Raw genomic sequence first — 14,837 nt, 5'->3', positions numbered from 1 at the left:
GAAATTTGAATATAGTTCTGACAAAAAATTATCAGAAATCTATACTTTAGTCAATGAATTATTGCACTTAGGCATAGATATTGATAACATAAAATAATTACTAGAGGACTTATAAGAACACGATGTTAACCCTTGAGGATAAATAATCAAAATTTCATAAATAAAACTGAATCTTAAATCACAAAATGTTTATTGTGACTTGAAAGACTAAATTCTACCATAACTCAAAATTTAACATTTTACAAGCAGTCATCATATTTGATCTACTCTCATTGCTAGCATTTAATTAAAAAATTTTGCATCAATATTCAGTAAGTAAATTGGCTTACTCTTCTCTTTCTCTGTTTTTACTCTCCCAGGTTTAGAAATCAAAATCATATTACTTTCAAAAAAGAAATTTGTAAGACTCATTACCTTTAAAAAAAAGTTTAGAGTATTTGGATTAATTGGATTGTAAATTTTTTTCTGAAACTCCCTTTTAAATTTTTTGGTCCTGGTTATTTTTTCACAGGATTATCACTAATGGCCTCATCAATTTTTTAAAGGTAGGATTATTTTAGTGTTCTATTCAACCTTCTTGCAAACTTGGAAGTTTTATTTTTATAAATATTTATTCATTTCACTTAAATTATCAGTTCTTTTCACATGCTTTAGGTAAAACATAATAGTAGACATTGCTTTAATATCAAGTTCACTGGTGATATACTCAACATTTAAATTTTTAATAGTAGAAATGTGTTTTTATTTTAAAATTTGTTAGGTAAGAGTTTATTTTTTCACAAACCACCTCCTTTCCTTTTTTATTAGTGCAATGTATTTTTATTTCGGTTTTGTTTATCTCTCCTTTGATTTTTAGGATTTCCATTTTTTATTTAGTGGGGATTTTCATTTTATTCTTTTTCTAGTTTACTTTTTTAGTTGCATGCACAACTCATTGATTTGTTCTTTCTCTCTTTTATTGATGTGTGCATTTAGATATACATTTTCTTCTATGTCCTTTTTGACTGCTTCCCACAAATTATAGACTATTGCCTCAGTATTTTCACTTTTTTAAATGAAATTATTGATTACAGTGATGATTTTTTCTTTGATCCACTCCTTCTTTATTCAATTTTTCCACTCATTCTTTAGGAATAGATAATTAGTTTCCAATTAATTTTAAATTATGCTTCTGTAGTCACTTTTTCGATTGTATAATGGTCTGGCAAGGATTAATTTAACATTTCTATTTTTCTGCATTTGAATGTGATGATTTTCTGCTCCAATAAAGGGTTTATTTTTTTTTCAGGGTGCCAGGTATACCTGAGAAAATGGAATACTCATTTATATATTCATTCAAATTTCTTCAGAAGCCTTTCATATCTAAACTTTTCAAAGAGTATTCATTTCCTTGACCTGTTTCTCATATATGTTATTAAAAGGCTTATCTAGTCTAATAGGGAAAAATTTAGAGTCCCCATTATTCTACTTTAATGGTCTGTTTTCCTCCTGGAATTTATTTAAGCTTTCTTTTAATAATTTGGATACTAAGACAAAAGATAAATTGTAGAAAATGATAAAATAATAAAAAAGAGAAATTCAACATAGAAATTTATTATGTGACAGGGAAGAACAAACTCAAAAGAAGTCAATGAAGTCAATATTCCTGCATCCAAAGATTCAAAGAAAACTATGAATTACTCTAAATCCCCAAAATAACTAATGAAGGGTTTCCAAATTTTTTTCTAATAAAATGATAAAGACACAAAAAAGTAGGAAAATGACAGTGATACAGGAAAATTATGAAAAAAAGAGGCAATAACTTGGCAAAGGATACACAAATAAATTGAAGAGAATAATGTTTCAAAAGAGAATGGGCCAAATGATAAAAGAGGAAATATATATACATATATATGTACATATATACATATTCACACACACACATATATATATTTATTTATTTATATATATATTTTTTAAATTTTTAAATATATATATATATATATTTATATATATACATATATATATATTTATAAGTGCACTGGAAAATTTTCTTTAAAAAAGCAGAATTGACTATATACAAAAAGAGGTACCAATCTTCTCCAAAGAAAAGAATATTTTCAAAAATAAAACTGGGGAGTCAAGAGGTGGGAAAGTAGGAGGAAAATCTTGGAGCCTCTCTCAATTTGTTTCCAAACCAGTCATTAAAAAACATCTTATGTACTGACAACTAGAAAAAATGCAGAACTATTAAATAGTCAAAATCACTCTTTAATCAAGGGAAAAGGGGTTAGCACTAGTAATGTGACAACAGAGCTGCTTCCCATGACTGCACAGAGTCACGACGCCCTGGTCACTAGCCCCTGGGAGTGCCACTGACTCAGGATTGACTACAAGGAACAAAAGAACTTGGGGAACCTATATACCCTTTGGAAATCCAGGGGTAGGGAAAGATGATTGACATTACTATGGCTACAAGGAAAATGGGAGTGTTCAAACTACACTGACAAGATACAATCATAGCTAGAAGCTAGGGTGCAAGAGAAGGGGGCTGCTTACAAAGTTATGCCCAGGTCTGACCTTCCTTAGAGAGGTTCTAATACAATAGGGGACTCTACCTAAAACAAAGAATGTCCTTAGCATATGCTTATCTCACCCAACCAGGATTATCATTTCACTTCAGGGTAGATTCCATGGGAACAGGGAACAAGGACAAGCTTTGGGGGTCTCCAATCTACAAGCTAAATCTAATATTGGGGTTTCATCAGATCCCACTAGGCCACAAGTTTGAGATTCCTAAATTCCATATTGACAGTACCAAAGTCAAAACAGGATTAATAAAGGTGGCTTCCCACTGGACAGAGCATGAAAGGTAGGCAGTGAGAGGGAATTCCTCTACAATAAGTGGACAAGGGCATGCAGAAAAGAGCAGGCTGACCACACCTCCCCCATCCTACCAGCCAGAGTCAGAGTTAGACTCATGGATACTCCAAATTCTAAGGGGCTGGATGAAAGTACCACAGGCTCACACCTGAGGGCTGCTCCAAACCTGGCAAGTTAGATTCAAGGCTTAATAGCACAGAGCTCAGTACCTGCAGCAGCAGCAGGATCAACAGGAGGCAACAGCAAAAGGAGCAGCCACAGCAACAGCAGCAGGAGCAGCAACAGGCAGCAAAAACAGCAGCAGGAGAGGAAGATAGCCACAGGAGAAAATTCATTGAAGCAAACTACCAAAAAAAATGCAAATCTACCTATCCTCACTCAGACCTATGATAGGGAAGTGAAGATAGTTTGAAGTTTGAAGGCACAGCCCTGAAAAACAGAAACCAAGATACCAATGACCATCAACATTCAGGAATCCCAGTCCTTCAGAGGCAAAAGGAGTAAACAACAGCAAAAAAATAGCTCTTAACTCTGGAAAATTTTCATAGAGAAAAAGAGCAAAATACTGAAGAACAGAAAAGAGCAAGACACAAGCAAACACAAGAAAACTACACCCTTCAAAATGGAAATTGGTCACAAGCTCTGGAGGAACTAAAAAATTGAGTTCAAGAACCAAATAAGAAAGGTAGAAGAAAATTGGAAGAAAAGTGAGGAAAATAAATGAAAGTAATACAAAAAGAAAATAACAGTTTAAAGGACAAAATTTGCCAAATGAAAAAAAAAGACAGAAATCACATGAAGTGATAAGAAATTTGGAGACTAGGAGATAGTATTTTGAAAAAATAAATAAAATAGATAAAGTATTGGTTAATCTAATTAAAAATGAAAAAAGAAACCAAATTAACAGTATCATGAATGAAACAGGAGATCTCAGCTTTAATGAAGCAGAAATTAAGGCAATTATTAAGTTGTTTCACCCAATTATATGAAAATAAATATGGTCATCTAGGTGAAATTCATGAATATTTACAAAATATTAATTGACCAGTTTAACAAAAGTGGTAACAGAATACTTGAATCATCCCATATCAGAAAAAGAAATTGAATAAGCCATGAATGAACTCCCTAAGAAAAAATCATCATGGCCAGATGGATTCAAAAGTGAATTCTATCAACCATATAAAGACTTGACAAAATATTTGACCAAATAGGCAAAGAAGGAGTCTTAGCAAATTCTTTTTAATTATACAAATATGGTACTGATTCCCAAGCCAGGAAGACCAAAAACAGAGAAGGAAAATTATAGTCGAATATCTTTAATGTACATAAAAACAAAATCTTAAATAAAATATTAGTTAAAAGACTACAGCTAGTTATCACAAAGATTATTCACTATGTCTGGATCAGATTAATATCAAGAATAAAAGGCTGTATTCAATATTAAGGAAACCAACTGCATAACTGGCCATATCAATGGCCAAACTAATAGAAATCACATGATTATCTCAATGGATATAGACAGAGCCTTTGATAAAATATAACACCCATTACTATTGAAAACACTAGGAAGCATAAGAAAAGAAAGGACTTTCCTCAAAATAAACAACATTTATTTAAAACCATCACCAAGTATCATATATAATGGGGATGAGTTAGATGCCTTCCCAGTAAGGTCAAGAGTGAAGCAGGGATTCCCATTATCACCACTACTATTTAATATTGTAGTAGGAATGCTAGAAGTAGCAATTAGAGAAGAAAAAGAAATTGAAGGATCAAAGTAGGCAGTGTAAAAACTAAACTATCACTTTTTGCAAATGACATGATACTATATCTAAAGAATTGGGAAAAAAAAACAACTAAAAATCTAGTGAAAATAATTAATAACTTTTGCAAAGTTGCAAACTACAAAATAAATGCACAAAAATTATCAGCATTCCTATATATTTCCAACAAAATCCATCAGCAAGAATTAGAGGAACTCCCATTTCAAATCACTCTAGATAATATAAATTATCTGGGAATCTACTTGTCAATACAAATTCAGGAATTATATGAACATAACTATAAGACACTTTTCACAAATGAAACTAGATTGGAAAACATTAACTGTTCGTGGGTATGACAATTTAATATAATAAAAAAAGACAATCCTACCTAAATTAATTTGCCTATTCAATGCTATAACTATCAAACTACCAAAAACATTTTTATAGAATTAGAAAAAAGATATTACAAAGTTCATCTGGAAGAACAAAAATTAAGAGTATCAAGAGAAGTAAGGAAAAAATGTGAACTATGGAGGCCTAGCAGTACCAGATCTCATCTGTACTATAAAGCAGTGATCATCAAAACAAAATGGCACTGGGTAAGAAATAGAAAGATGGATCCATGGAATAGACTTGGAATATATGACAGCAGCAAGACAGTGCTCAATAAACTCAAAGATCCCAGCTTTGGAGACAATAACCCACCATTTGACAAAAACTGCTGGGAAAATTGGAAAATAGTATGGGCGAAATTAGGTTTAGATCAAAATCTCATACCCTATACTAATATAAATTTAGAATGAGTAAATGACAGATATAAAAAGGGAATTTATAAACAAATTATATAAACATAAACTAGTATACCTGTCAGATCTATGAGAAAGGAAGGAATATAATACCAAGCAAGAGACAGATAATATTAAAAATATGAAATGAATAATTTTTATTCTATTAAATCAAAGAGGTTTTTTTTTTTTTAAGAAACAAAATCAATGCAATCAAAATTAGAAGAGAAGCAACAAATTGGGAAAATTTTTATTATGAAAACTTCTGATAAAGGTCTAATTTCTCAAATTTATGAGATAAGTCAATTGTACAAAAAATTAAGCCATTCCTTAGTTGACTAGTTGATTCATATCAAGGGATATGAATAACAGTTTTCAGAGGAAAAAATCAAAACTATTAATAAATATGAAAAATTTTTCTAAATCCCTTTTGAATAGAGAAATGCAAGTCAAAAAAAAAAAACTCTGAGGTAACACCTCACACCTAGCAGATTGGCCCCTATGACAGTAAAGGCATATAATAAATGTTGTAGGGGATGAGGCAAAATTGGGACACTAATGCATTGCTGATGGAGTTGTGTATTAATCCAACCATTCCTTGAGGTAATTTGGAATTATGCCCAAAGGCCTTTATAAAGGTTACATGCCCTATCATTCGGCAATAGCACTACTAGTTTTGTACTCCAAAGAGATAATGAAAAATATTAATAAATATATTCATGGCCACAATATTTATGGTGACAAAAATTAGAAAATGAGGGGATATCCTTTGTTTGGGGAATGGATCAATAAATTGTGGCATATGATGAATAAAATTGTGATATAAGGAATGATGATCTGGAGGATTTCTATATGAATTGGAAGAACTTCTATGAACTGATGCAGAGTACAATGAGCACAAACAAGAATATTGTATATAGAAAGTGAACCACTGTGGAACTATTCAATATAATGGACTTTACTAGTAGTATCACTGCAACAATACAGGACCCTCCTGATGAACTTATGAAAAAGAATGCTCTATACATTGAGTGAAAGAACTGAGTAGAAACACAAAAGAAAAACATATGACATAATATACCACTTCTTTATATGGGTGTATGGATTGGGGTTTTGGCTTTAAAATATTACTTTATAGCAAAAATGAATAATATGGACATAGGTATCAAGTGAAAACATTTGTACAACCAAGTGGAATTGCTTCTTGGCTCTAGGAGGGGGAGGATAGAGGGGAGGGAAAGAAAATGAATTTTGGAAACATGGAAAAATATTTCAAAAATAAATATTTTTTAAAACAGAAGAATTGGCTAAATGAGAAAGGAGGTACAAAAACTAACTGAAGAAAATAATATTTTCAAAATTAGAATTATATTTGGAGGTCAGAAAATAAGCATTTTTGAGGACAGACAGAATAAAAGGAGAATGAGTGGGATAAACAGGATGAGAAAAAAAGAGGGAGAGAATGCAGTATAGCCTGAATAGTGTTCCTAAACTTAGGATTTTGCCATATTACCTTCAAGACAAAAGTATGGATTCTTTAAATAATGTTGGAAAACTATTAGATTAAAACTAATAGATTTGTCAGAGTACTTTGCATTTGTTACAGCTTTTATCTAACAACTTGAATTGGTAATGGGATTTTTTTGTGCAAAGAGATTTTATTTTCACAATAATATATACTAACAACTCTCAACACTTTTTCCAAAATTATATGATCCAAATTGTCTCCCTCTCTCTCTTTCCTCCTCCCTTGCAGATATAGTAAGCAATTTGATCTGGATTATATGTGTATTGCCATGTGAAACACATTTTGATATTCATTATTATTTTAGGAGAATACTCATAAAACTCAAAGCTGAAATTAAAAACATAAATAAGATAATGTGAAATATAGTATGTTTTAATCTCCATCTAATTCCAACATTTCTCTTTCTCTAGAGGTAGATAGCATTATTTGTCATAATTTCTTCAAAATTGTCCTAGATCATTTTATTGCTGAAGGTAGTTAAATTGTTCTCTGTTGATCATCACAGTTGGACAACATAATATTGTTGTTATTGTGTTCAATGTTCTGGTTCGGCTTATTTTGCTTTGTATCAGATCATGTAGATCTTTCCAGTGTTTTCTGAAATCATCCTGTTTATCATTTCTTATATCAACATAGTATTCCATCACTAACATATACCTTAATTTGTTCAGCCATTCTCCAGTTGATGGAAATCTCCTCAATTACTAGTTCTTTGTCACTATATAAAAAAAAAAGCTGCTGTATTTTTGTACAAATAGGTCCTTTGCCCTTTTTTATGATCTCTTTGATATATAGACCCAGTAGGCCCAGTTTCATAGCTCTTTTGACATAGTTCCAATTTGTCCTCCAGAATGGTTGGGTCAATTCAAAATTCTACCAACAATTCATTAAGGTGCCAATTTTGCCAATCACCTGCAACATATATCACTTTCTTTTATGTCATATTGGTCAATTTGGTAGGTGTGAGGTGATACCTCAGAGCTGTTTTGATTTGTATTTCTCTAATCAAGAGTGATTTAAAACATTTTTTTCATATGATTATCCATAACTTTGATTTCTTGATCTAAAATTTGCTTATTCATATCCTTTGAACATTTGTCAATTGGGGGATGAGTTTTCTCTTATAAATTTGACTTAGTTCTATAAATTTAAAATAATAGACCTTTATAAATGAAATTTCTTATAAAATTTTGTCACAGTTTGTGAATTCCCTTCTAATCTTGATTACATTGGTTTTGTTTATACAATTTTTTCAATTAAATGTTATCTAAATTTTTCATCTTAATGAATCTTAAAATGTTCTCTATCTCTTGTTTGTTCATAAGTTCTTCCCTTCTCCATATTTCTGTCAGGTAAACTATTCCATTCCTCTAATTTACTTATAGTATCACCCTTTATGTTTAAATCATATTCCCATTTTGACCATATCTTGGTATAGGGTGTGAGATATTGGTCTATAAGTAATTTCTCCCACACTGTTTTACAGTTTCAGAATCTTTAAAATAACAATGACTTTATTTTCCCCTTAGTAACCATTAAATAAATAAAAAGACATGTATATAAAGAATGAATATTAACCTAAATTATGCTGCATCAATCAAGACAAAATGAAGGGAATTAACTAACAAGTAACAACAAGAATAATACATATACCCCCATGTATGTACGTTTCTTTTCTGTCCTGATCTATCGATTTCTTTTTTCTCTTCCTTCCTCTCTCCTTTCATGAAATTAGGTTCCGCTTTATGGTCAGCTCTGACATTGAATGCCTTATAGAGTCCTGAAATTTCCTTTCCTTCACACTTAGTTTGTTCTCCTGTGTCTCTCATCTACCAATTCAAAAATTACCACAAACTAGTGTAGCTCTAGAAACCCTACTCTGGTACCTGGTGAATAGTTTTAATATTGTCATTTGGAAATCTAGGTCTTCTAACTTTTCAAAGTACATACCTGTCTTAAGTGCAAACATTGGATCTTTAATCTTTAATTTGAAAGTTCCATCTAATAATTCAAGTCATATGTAATCTACATTAACTATCCTATTTCATTTTTGTTAATCCTCCCATAAAAGTTCAACAAAATTAGTTCAGTGACATTGTTCAGTTTCTACTGACATTTCCAATGCAGGACTTGGTGGGGTGTGGTGGTCATTCCTTGCCCTTATAATGGAACAACTCTTATTATCTTCCCACCATCAAATTCTTTAATTATATCTTAGGCTTATTTTGCTCAGAGTTCCTTATTGGTTATGTATGATAACACATTCACACCTAAGGTCAATAAGCCTTTCTATTCTCTCCATTTCATGTTTTAAAGACTTCAAAGACAATGATATTCCCAGTAATTCTGTTATATGCAAGGAAGTCCCTTCCACTCACATTTCAGGTGTCATAGTCTCAGACAGTCATGAAAAATCAGATGATATTGAGGAAGTGTTAAATAGACCCTAAAGATGAATATATGTTCTGACCTCTTTATGAGTTACAAATTCATCTATGATTGATTTATTTGGCAATGTCAGTAGAATGTTGATATTTAAATGATTCACCTTCAATCTTTTGGGAAGCTTGGAGTTATTAAAGGAGCTATGTAGTTTCCTGAATATAATCCATCCTGTTCTCGTTCTTCTTTTCAGTTCGGGACTCAATTGACTGTCCATCTATATACAACATTAATAATGAATCATGACTAATTAAAACAAAAGCAAAATGTCAGATTTTGCCTGATATAAATATTGTTGCTTTCCAGTAAGGTGTCTACCATTCATATATCACATTGTTGAATATCCCTTAAAATGTAAGAACAGTAATCCTCTTTAAACAACATTTCTATAAAAAACGATGTGAGGCATTAAAACTGAAGATATATGCTCACCAAAATTGTTTCCTGATGTGATAGAAAAGAAACAGTTCAGCATCAGAGTTGAAAAGGGATAACCTTTCTATGATGAGGTCCACCAGATACTTTGTAGATAAAATTTTCCTGTTTTTATTAAGCTCTGAAACATGGCAGAACTTCATTGATGAGACCTGTAATGACTCAATATTTAACTTGAACATATGCCCAGTAAAGGCAAAGTGAAGGAAGACAATTTTGACACATATTACAAGAGGCATTTGAATGGATAGCTTAGAGATATAGAAAGTATTGCATTATACAAAACAGGTATGCAACATCTATAAACATCTTGAAATGAATTAACATTTTTTTAAATGTCCACAGAAATAGCACCAAAGGCAGTGGAGTTTAAATAAAATTTGGCAAGAGGTCCAATTACTCTAATTAATCTCAAGGACATCTGGAAGGATAGATAGAAAACAAATAAAAGAAATAATCTTAAAGATTTTAAGAACATTTTTTCACTATTTAAGATAGAAGCAGTAGGTCTGCTATTACAAATGATGTCAACAAAGAAATCTATGACACGGAAAAGAGAAGAGCTCATCATTTATTACTTTTTTGAGCTGGCATTTTTATGAATTGTTTATTTAAGAGGACAATCTTCTCTGGAAAAAACTGGAGATTCTTTTTGCTTCCATATTTTCTTTCTAAGTCTATATATGATCTATCTATCTATCTATCTATCTATCTATCTATCTATCTATCTATCTATCTATCTATCTGTCTATCTATCTATATGTATATATTATGCATATATATGTATAAACTTTACAGATCACAACAGATATTTATACTCAAGGAATGGGCATAGTCATATTTTTTTAGAGTAAGAGATAACTAATAATCTATGTGCTCCTTTTGTAAATATGGCTTCAGTAAGACCCGAGGAAAACCCCCAACCTTATGTATTTCCTATAATAGGAGTACTTATATAAGAATAATAAATGATAGGCAAAAAGGAATACAGTTTTCATCTTTGGAGAAGGTACCCACATCAATGAAATTCTAAATCCACTAAAGTAAAATTATATGAAATAAATAATTTCCATGTAATACTCATCAAGATTAAATGAAAAGAAAAGTATAAAGTACTTTATTATTAAATTGCACTTCCTTGGAGCAGCTGAGTAGCTCAGTGGATTGAGAGCCAGGCCTAGAGACAGGAGGTCCTAGGTTCAAATCTGACCTCAGATTCTTCGTAGCTGTGTGACCTGGGCAAGTCACTTGACCCCCATTGCCCAGTCCTTACCCCTCCTCTGCCTTGAAACCAATACACAGTATTGATTCTAAGATGGAAGGTAAAGATTTAAAAAAGATTCACTTCCTTCATGATTGTTAATTATTTTGGACCCATTTTCACTTGTGAAAAAGTACTTCAAATATATTTATAGTACCTCTGCATTTGAATAAGTATGTACATATAAACATATATAAATATATATTTGCATATTTCATATCATATACTTTGTAATATATATGTTTTTCCCTTAACAGAATAAAACTTTTTGACGACAATCAATGTTACATTTTTTCTAATATCCTCAGCACTTAATATAATGCTTAATATATAAGCGAAGGCTTAATTAATGTGTGTTAATTGTTTGAACCAAATCATCTATTCCTTATCAATGATATTCTTTTATTCCATGTTATATCATACCATTTTATCATATTCCATCATTTAGCATTATATTTGTGGCTTCTCATACCTGAAAAAATAACATGGTATTTGAACATGTTCACTGAATAATATTGTAACTTTCCCCCTGGCACTGATAAAGTTAAACATCTGATGATAGCACCATTTTGTGGCATGAGGCTGTTTGTCAGCAGGATTTGCAGGAAGTCATAAAATGCTTCTTCGGCATAACCTTTTGCAAATCAGGTTCCATTATGTTTCTTGTGATAAATGTGTCCAAGGAAATCATTTCATTTAATGAAGGCACAGATTCAATTTCTGAGGTGAGAGTTTAGGTGGCTGATGAAATCCTTAAGAATGTAAAGATGCCACATAGTTTCTTTCTCCCTATGGAAATGACAGATCCAAATGTCATGATAACATTTTTAATGTAATTTATTTTTTAATTATATTAATGCTTGATATTTAATGATCAAAATTACTCCAAGTGATGAAGCTTGGCCACACAGAAAGCTTGCCTAAAGCCTAGATATGTTCTTACCTGACAAGTACAATGTAAATGAAAACCAGATTTCTGCTTATAATCAGATTACTCTACCATTACCCCGAGGTGAGAAAATATTATTGCAATACTTTATATCCCCCATCCTCTTCTAAATTTACACAACTGATATAAAAACACCTCTCAAACTAGAATCCATGCAGTACTATTTTACTTAGCTTGGAAATATACTAATCATTTGAGAATCAGAAAGTAAGATCAAAGAGAAAATTTAATTCAATAATTTTATTTTTCAGATAAGGAAATTGAGGTTCCACTTAGTAATGTGCTTTGTTCAGTCTTTAGTACACTCCTACTATGTGCCAAGAGTAGATAACATATTGGTTTTGCCTTTGAATCCTGAGAGAAGAACAGAGTCTCTGGAACACAGTAGGAATTTACCCATTTGTTGAATTGAAGGTTTGGACTATTTCCTCTCCCTAAAAATCCTGCAACCCTATGAAGGCTTATTTTATTTTTAAATGATTTTTTAAGTTTATATGGGAGTGATAAGACAAGTTCATCTGGCACAAACTGTATTTTAGTAAAATAATTTCTACCTACCCCCAGGGTTCCACTGTGAAAGTGCTATCTTTAATTATAAACAAATTAATTTTGGAGGAAAAAAGTCAAACATTGAAGACTAGTCATTCACTGTTCTAAAAGCTCCTATTGACCACATCAGCCTTTCTTGTTAACCTCTTATTTGCTCAGTTGTTTTTGTTACAAATGAACCAAAAGAACCGGCTACTTAATTGGATTTTCATCAGACTATATGGCATTTGGGAAAGTAGAAAAACAGGCACCAACCTACAAACTGTGGTGGCCAAAGTAATAGCACTAATGGTGCTGGGAACTGCTTTATGAGGTAATAATCTACTTCTACTGTTGGGATAAAGTACTAGGCCTTCAGCCTCATAGTTTATCCACACAGGAACTGGATTATTGCCTCATAAAATAGTGAAATGGTACTATTATCACTTAATTAGAAAACAGGACATTTACTGCTCATTTTTAGGGCAGTTTTATTGAACTGCTTCTAGGTCTGCCTCTCTTTGTTGCAAAAATGGTATCTGTTCTGACTCAATCAGCATTCATGGAGTATGTTCCATTTTTATGTATGTGATTTTACATAGGTACAAGTAGACACTCTGCTTTTAAATACATGAGAGTAAGAAGTGACCTTGCAAATTAATTGTGACATTTAAATAGCAGTGACCAGAGGTCATTCTTGTCTAATATTTGAAAAAAAAATAATATCTAGCATTTAGTTCTACCATTTTTAATGAATGACAAAATAATCCTGCATGATTCCAAATAAGATAAAAGAAAACTAAGGGATATCCATTGTTATTATATCAGTATGTGAAGGACTTATTAATTTCTTACAAACTCAATTTCATCATCTATTAAATGGGAATAATAATATCATCTGAATAATAGAGAAATGAGGATCAAAAGAAATATGTGTAAAAACCATTTTGTTAATATTAAAGTACAATTTAAATATAATTTTATTTTTTATTTTTTCCCTAAGGAACTCAAAAGCAGATGTTTATATTACATATATAATTTACATACTTTTAAACAAATTGTTAACAATTTGGGCTTGTGGTCTTGCAAACCATCATTTTTATGCATTTTAAGGGTATTTTGGTGGGGGTGGTGATGGTGAAGTTAAAAATTATAAATAAAACATTTAAAAAATGAAAAAAAAACACCTTCCAGGCTTCATTCTTGAGTGCTAGGATGAAGATTAAGCTTTGGTGTAGTCTTATGTATGATGCCTTCTCTGGAAACTCTAATATAGAGCAATAAAAGTTAATATGTTTCCAAAAGTGAGTTCACCTAAGAAAACCTTGTTTGTTTGGGTTTTTTTCCTAAATAGCCAAAGATGAAAAAAGGCAGTTTGCTCACTGAGGTTTTCCTGAAGGATGGCAACTTTACAAACCAAACAATTATTATTAAGAAAAACTTCTTTTATTTTTAATAACTTTGATTCTTACCAGGCTGACCCCAGACTACTCTTAATTAACAGAGGGGAAAGTTCATATATAATACTCCTCAGAATCAGGGTGGAAGGTTTTTGAAACTTGCTTTTCCACCCAATAACTGAGAACTGAAATCTACATTTACTTTCTAGCCTTAAGAGACTTATAGGGATGGAATAGAAAGTATATAACTCTTTCTAATGACCACCAAGAAACTTGTTTTTCATAATGTGTGATGTCCTTGCACTAATTACATTGTAAATGTAATTTTAGCATCACTATCATCAATATCACAACTCCTGGTCAAGCAACTCCTACTATCCATTAGGATTGTAAACACTTTTATAATCTTAGAGAGATTAAGTTATTCATAGTCACTTAGTGAGGATTAATAATATGATTTTGTATTATGTCTTCTGAGTTTCTAAGTACAGTTCATTATCTACTGAACCACACTGCCTTCATGATCATGATCATGATTTATGAGATCAATTGTACATTTAGCACTATAAGGTATTTTAGGGATCATATTGTTCAACCCTTTTATTTCAGATAAGGAAAATGAAGACCAAAAGTGAATGAGCATATCCAGTGTCATACATGTAATAAATAGAAGAATTAGTATTTAAACTCTGTTCTTATCATACCACATTGTTGTCATCATCATCATTATCATTATCATCATGATGCAGTGCATATGTAACTTTACAGGTATAACCAGAAAGTCTAGGATCCTAATGAAATTTATACTTGCCAAAATATTATCAATCTAATCTCTTCTGCAATTACCATTTCATTTCCATATCATCCCTTCTCATACAGAC

The sequence above is a fragment of the Monodelphis domestica genome, chromosome 1, assembly GCF_027887165.1.
Source record: "Monodelphis domestica isolate mMonDom1 chromosome 1, mMonDom1.pri, whole genome shotgun sequence".
Classification (NCBI taxonomy): domain Eukaryota; kingdom Metazoa; phylum Chordata; class Mammalia; order Didelphimorphia; family Didelphidae; genus Monodelphis; species Monodelphis domestica.
The sequence above is the reverse complement of the archived record's forward strand: the minus strand, read 5'-3'. Positions refer to the sequence as shown.